Genomic DNA, 6,000 nt, shown 5'->3' on the forward strand with positions numbered 1-6,000 from the left:
GTCGTAAGCTTCGAACAAGGGGAGAACGGTAGTTAACTGCTTGTCCGATCGTGCGCGCGCCCGAGAGGTGAAGAATCACTTTTGCTTTTGGCCCATGCAAAAAGTTGCAGAGTGAGGGGTGGCATGAGGTGGGACTATATGTAAAGGACCTCAGGTTTGTATAGTTAGGAAAAATGCAATTTTCGACAAATTGTCATTTGTTCCGATACGTAATACAAACCCTCGGTCCTTTAACAATAGGAAGACTCACTTCTTGGTGGGAGGAATCTGAGTCTTTTTGGTGAACAGACTGGTGTTCGTCCAACCCTGGAGTGCCTCCCTGGTCGTAAGAGCAAGGGAGGGATCCAAACCTCTGTCCGATTTGATCGGGTGTGCACCGCAGGATCAATGGTCAGACCTCTGGGCCAAGTACTAAGAGAGAGGCAAGCGTATCTCTTCGTACCAGCAAGCAAGAACTTGTTCCTGTTTGCAAGAGACAATCATAAAATGATGGGTTTGTCTCAATTTGGCATCCACTTCCTCCCCCTTGTTGGAGGAAGTGGTGGATATTTACTCCTATCCCTACTGAAAGGGATAGGATGGTGCTCTATTGAGTAGCTCACCTGCATCTCGTCCTTACCCAGCAGGGTGGACGACCGTGTCCCTCTACCCCAAAGGTAGAGGGAAGAAAAAGATGGGAAGAGGAGCCAGTCACACTCTCATTCGCATCCATTCTTACGGTCACACCAGGACTCGATGCTGTTCAGCCTCGAGGGGTCTGGGTTAACTACACAACGTGTTGAGCAACCACCACGGTTCCCAAGGAAAAAGATCCAAGGAACTGTGGGCAATATCCTGAAGGTAGAAGGAGGTGCATGCGGTCCGGTTGGACCAGGCGCCTGCCTTCATTACCTGCGCCACGGAGAAGTTCTTGCGGAACGCGAGAGAATGATGAAGAGGCGTCCACACTCATCCTGGGTGTCGAGTTTCTTCAGACAGCTCCGTCGCACCTTCACAGGACAAAGCAGCATAGCCTTCGTATCGGAGGCGGTCCATTAGGGAGGGTATTGTGAAGGACTCGAACCAATCGTCAGTTACCGAAGGGTTCTGAGTCTTCGCTACGAAGATCGGTACGAAATCGAGCGTCACAAATCCCCATCCCTTTGTGCTTGACTTCTCAAGAGAAGTCATGCAGTTACCTAAGACGAAAAAGAAGGGAATAGTCGTATGACCTATCCCTCTTCTTGGACTTTGGTTATGTACAGTACTCATACTGACAAGCTATTAAGACGAAGTATAATGATTGCTCTGGAACAACCGAACTAAGTCCACAGCATAGTTCGTAACTGACTCGGGCGCTCTGACAGCTGCCGACTGACTGGTTCGGAATCAGTCGAGGCAAGTTGTCCAAGCATCCGGGTAAGTCACGTGACCTTCGCCCTTTAAAGAGTTATGCTGAGAGACTAACAAATAAAATATTGTTAGTCACCGATGCCGGACGCGCGGCGATGATTCTCTTAATGCATAAGCTCAAAAGGCGAAAGTCAATTGCTTCAAAAGACCGAGGTCCCTGATGGCAAGAAAATCTCATAGACGTTGAATCTCAGCTTAAGGAGAAACAACACAATGTGACGTTGAAGACGAAGGTAGGCAATGAATGCAACCTACGTCTTCCGCTGAATCGAGAGAAAGGAATCTCAAGATTCTAAACCTGTGCTTACAAATGACTGAAAAACGCTCACCGCCATTTTCATTGCTGTCCGTTGTGCAATGAAGCGGGGCCGTTCTTCAGTAATGAAACACAGGGGAGAGCCGCTTGAAGAACTGCTTCTCATGGGCTGAACGTTTTGGAAGTAGAGCTTGCAGGTGTGGGGGAGTAGGCGATGTCTTTCTATACATCTGCTAATCCGGGAGGGGTGAACAAAATGAACAATTGTACACCTCCGAATACAAGATATTTTGAGGACAAACTCAGATTCCGCAAAAATCATTCGCATTATCGGGATACGATGCAGCAAGAGACTATTACAGAATTCTGTTACCGCGCTGGTAAACAGAAAGATGAGAGTCAAATAGATATCTCTGTTTTAAAATTCTCGCAATACCGAAGACGATGAATACTAGCGTTTACAGCAGTAGATGGTCATTCATGTATGCGAGAATCCCCGTTATCAGAGACTTAAGTCCGTGATTGTTGGGCAGAGATACGGTTTGTTATTCAATCAAAGCAGGTGAGAAAGACATAAACAACCGTCTATCTCAAAGCGGCAGCTGATACTGAAAATGCCTCGGGCAATTCAATACGCAGTAGCTGTCGCTGACTCGTCATCCTGAGTTGCCAAGTAATCCTTTCCACGAAGGAATGCGTTCGGCTAGAACCACCGAGCATAAAAAAGATATGCTCGAGCAATTATATTTAAGCGAAACGAATTTCGGTAAATATAAAAGCTTAAATGGTGTTGTTGTGACAACACCATAAGTATATAAAATTGAAACTGGAAACTCCTGGGAGGTTGCAGGCAACCCGGGTTGCAGTTCAATTAGAATACTTTTCGTCTAAGTCGCAATCCGTAGAATAACAGGATATGCGCCTACCCTCGGACCATTCAACTGCTTAGCAGAATCATGTCGCGAGGTTAATATACGTAGTATATTTGTAGGATTCTGAACAACGATCTCCATCCTAAATTCTTTCCTTCAAGAAAACAAAATAAGGATTGGAGATCGACCACCTTTGTTCTCTATTAAAGAGAGTGAAGGAGAAGTTCTTCCTCGAAGGAAAGCTTCAATGGTGAACAGAATACTAAGACGATAGTTCCAGAGCCAAACTGGATATTCCCGTCCGTTCTTCTCTATTCCAGGTTGGTCGCCTACTGTGAGTAGTCTTCTTTCAGCAGCAGTCTTCTTCCTAATGCTAGAAAAATTCCAGGAAATTCGAGCATAGGCGAGGTTTCCCGATTATCGTGTAACATATCGGGGATTCTCGTCTCGCTCACTTTGGACCGTGGTCTCGCCTATGTGTTTGGAGATCGTAAGAAACTCTAACACTGAATGCGCTAGAAATTCCGTAGAATTCTAAGCAGTCTGCGAAACCCCCACCGAATTCGTCAAACGATATCGGCTGGTGGTCCTCTCGATTCCCGTAGAAATCGAGAATGGGGCAGGATCCCTCCTCAACTACCGGGGCTTACTCAGGTAGGACCCGAAGGTCCCCTGGTAGCGCAGTCCCCAACGTGGGATCCTACAGAGAAATCTCTGAGGATCCTTCCCCTTTCCCTCGTAGCCGTAAGGAGAGAGGGAATGGGGGAGGAATTGGATACTCGCTCGCCTTCCCAGTGGAACTAGCAGTTGGAGGAAGAGTAGGAGCAGCCATCGCCTTGCGGCGATGGCCTCTCAGAGTCTGGGAAAACGTATCGTCAGGAGAAAACGTTTTCCCGAGAGGGTTACGAACTCTCACTGTAGGTAAGGTCTCCGCCACTGTGAACGTCGTCTGGGTGGGGGCTGATCGCACCTGACAGGAGAGAGCCGATACCGTCCTCCGACTCATTCCAGTTCCTCGTCGAGGTCGAAACCTCTCAGGAGGGGAACCGAAGGAGTATTTAAATACGGTGTCCGAAGACACGTAAGAAAACGCCGCTGTCGCAAGTAAGAGGAGGTGGAAGTAGCTTGATCGACCGGCCGAAACTGAGAGAGCCTTCTTTTCCGGAAGACGAGGAGACTCTGGTTCAAGACAGAATCGGCAAGCTCCAATCGCGGCATACCCACCGTCGGGTTTTGGGTTCCCTCTCGGGCCCAAAACGACTCGAGCAGAGACATGGGCTCTGCTGGTGGGAGCGGCGATCCTTCCCCCCGGTCGTTGTGCTGACGAATCAGTGCAATAACCTGGGTAAAGTTACTCTGAATCTCGGAAGTTACAGCGTCTTGAGTAGTAGGACCGTTCAGTCCCTCCAACAAGAGCAGCTCCCAGGACCCTCCTCCTTCAGAAGAAGGACCAGCAACAGATCCTGACGGTTGCCTCCAATCACTTGCGCGTACGTCCTGGTTGGTCCTAGACCAACCTGGCACGTGCGGCGTCGTGACGGGATCGTGAGCGGCGCATCTCTCACGATCACTCCTATATACCTCGCTCTTCCTGGCGTATGCCGAGGAAGTTGAAAGGTATCGGAGAGACAGAACTGACGCTACCCCCTCTCCCCCTGACGGTCGCCTCCAATCACTTGCGCGTACGTCCTGGTTGGTCCTAAGACCATACGTGGCACGTGCGGCGTCGTGACGGGATCGTGAGCGGCGCACCTCTCACGATCACTCCTAGCTACCTCGCTCTTCCCGGTGTAGCCCGAGGAAGTTGAAGGTAGTGGAGAGACAGACCTGACGCGCGCCCCCCCCTCGCTGGCAGGAACCAGCGTACGTGGGGGGCTGCCAGCCGATCACCAACCCGCGGTGGGGATCGATCTGCAGGCCTGGCCGTGCCGCTCACTGTGGCGAGCGGCTCGACTGAGCACGTCGACCCCGGTCCCGTGCGTCAGACGAGCTGCTGCTGGTCACCGTATCCGCCCGGTCCCTGTGGGAGCGGCGGTCAGGTGACCTGCAGAGCTCGCTTTCGCCGTGAGACCGGTGAGCGTCCTCGCGGCACGTCAAACCGCTGGTACCAGCCGAGGCTGGTACCGTCGGTCGAGGGGACCTGGGTGGGGGACCTCTTCCCAGCCTCAACCCGTGGCCGGTCAGAGACCGTCACGTCCACCCGACGGTACCGGCTGGTCGCTGCGAGAGCGGCCGCTGGCCTGGCGAGAGTCACCTGAGCGGCTCTCGACAGTCTTCTGCTCCGTGCCTCGGTCATGACGCTGAGCGTAACTCAGGCGTCTTAACTTTGGCTGCACGGTCACCCGAAGGAGATCGTACACTCGGAACTTCTCGCGGAGAGAAACCGAAGCCGGTACCTGGCTTAGCAGCAGAGCTGCCAAGACCAGGCGAGGGTGTACCAGCGGTAGCCAGCACACCCTTGGTCCCCGTCTTCTTCTTCTCAGAAGGGGAGACGGGCCCCGTTCCCGAAGGAACAGGAGGACCAGCAGAAGAACCCCCCACCCCCCCGTCACACCGGAATGTGACGAGCCCTCGAAGTTCCCGAAGGAGTCTTCTTAGGGGGAATAACAAAACCCGGTTACCAGCTCGGTCGCTGCGAGAGCGGCCGCTGGCCTGGCGAGAGTCACCTGAGCGGTTTCTCGCCAGCCTTCTGCTCCGTGCCGTGGTCTTGGCGCCGAGCGAACTCTGGCGCCGAAACACTTTGGCTGCACGGTCTCCCGAGGAGAGCGTACACTCGGGATCTCCCGCGAACGAGAGACCGAGCCGGAACCTGGCGTAGCGTCATCGCCGCTAGCACCAGGCGAGGACAAGTATCAGAGCTAACCGATACTCCTCTGGTCCCCGTCTATCTCTTCCTTACGGAAGGGGAGACGGGCCCCGCTCCCGCCCGAAGGAGCAGGAGGACCAGCAGAAGGACCCCCAGTCCCACCGAGGTGGGACGGGCCCTTAGAAGTTCCCGAAGGAGACTTCTTAGGGGGGGAGGCAGCCTTCTTCTTCTTCGGCTTATGGGCCTTAGAAGTCGAAGGGGAAGAGGCAGCGAAACAGACGAAGACGAAGATGACACCTTCCTCTTCTTCGTCAGCTCACGCAGGACAGTCGTCAGGTCCTCCATCCAGGCCGGAGTCGGGCCTATTGCCGAAGCACACGGCCCGACTGCACCTGTCCGGAAGGACCTGGGACTGGGGAAGAACACACCATGGCAGGACCAGCATGGACAGGCGCAGGAACCAGGAGCGACAGGAACAGCAACCAGCTCAGGAGCGGCAGGAACAGCGGCAGCGGTAAACACAGAAGGGACAGCCAAGCCAGTAGCGGGAACCACATCAGCGACAGGTACGGCAGGCCCAGCCATCGCCTCGTAGAATCATCGGCAGCCAGCGTGGTACTGGCGGCCGGTCCAGGGGCGAGCTGCTGGAACAGCGGAAGTCTGGGGCAGGCAAC

The sequence above is a fragment of the Macrobrachium nipponense genome, chromosome 34, assembly GCF_015104395.2.
Source record: "Macrobrachium nipponense isolate FS-2020 chromosome 34, ASM1510439v2, whole genome shotgun sequence".
NCBI classification, from domain to species: Eukaryota; Metazoa; Arthropoda; class Malacostraca; order Decapoda; family Palaemonidae; genus Macrobrachium; species Macrobrachium nipponense.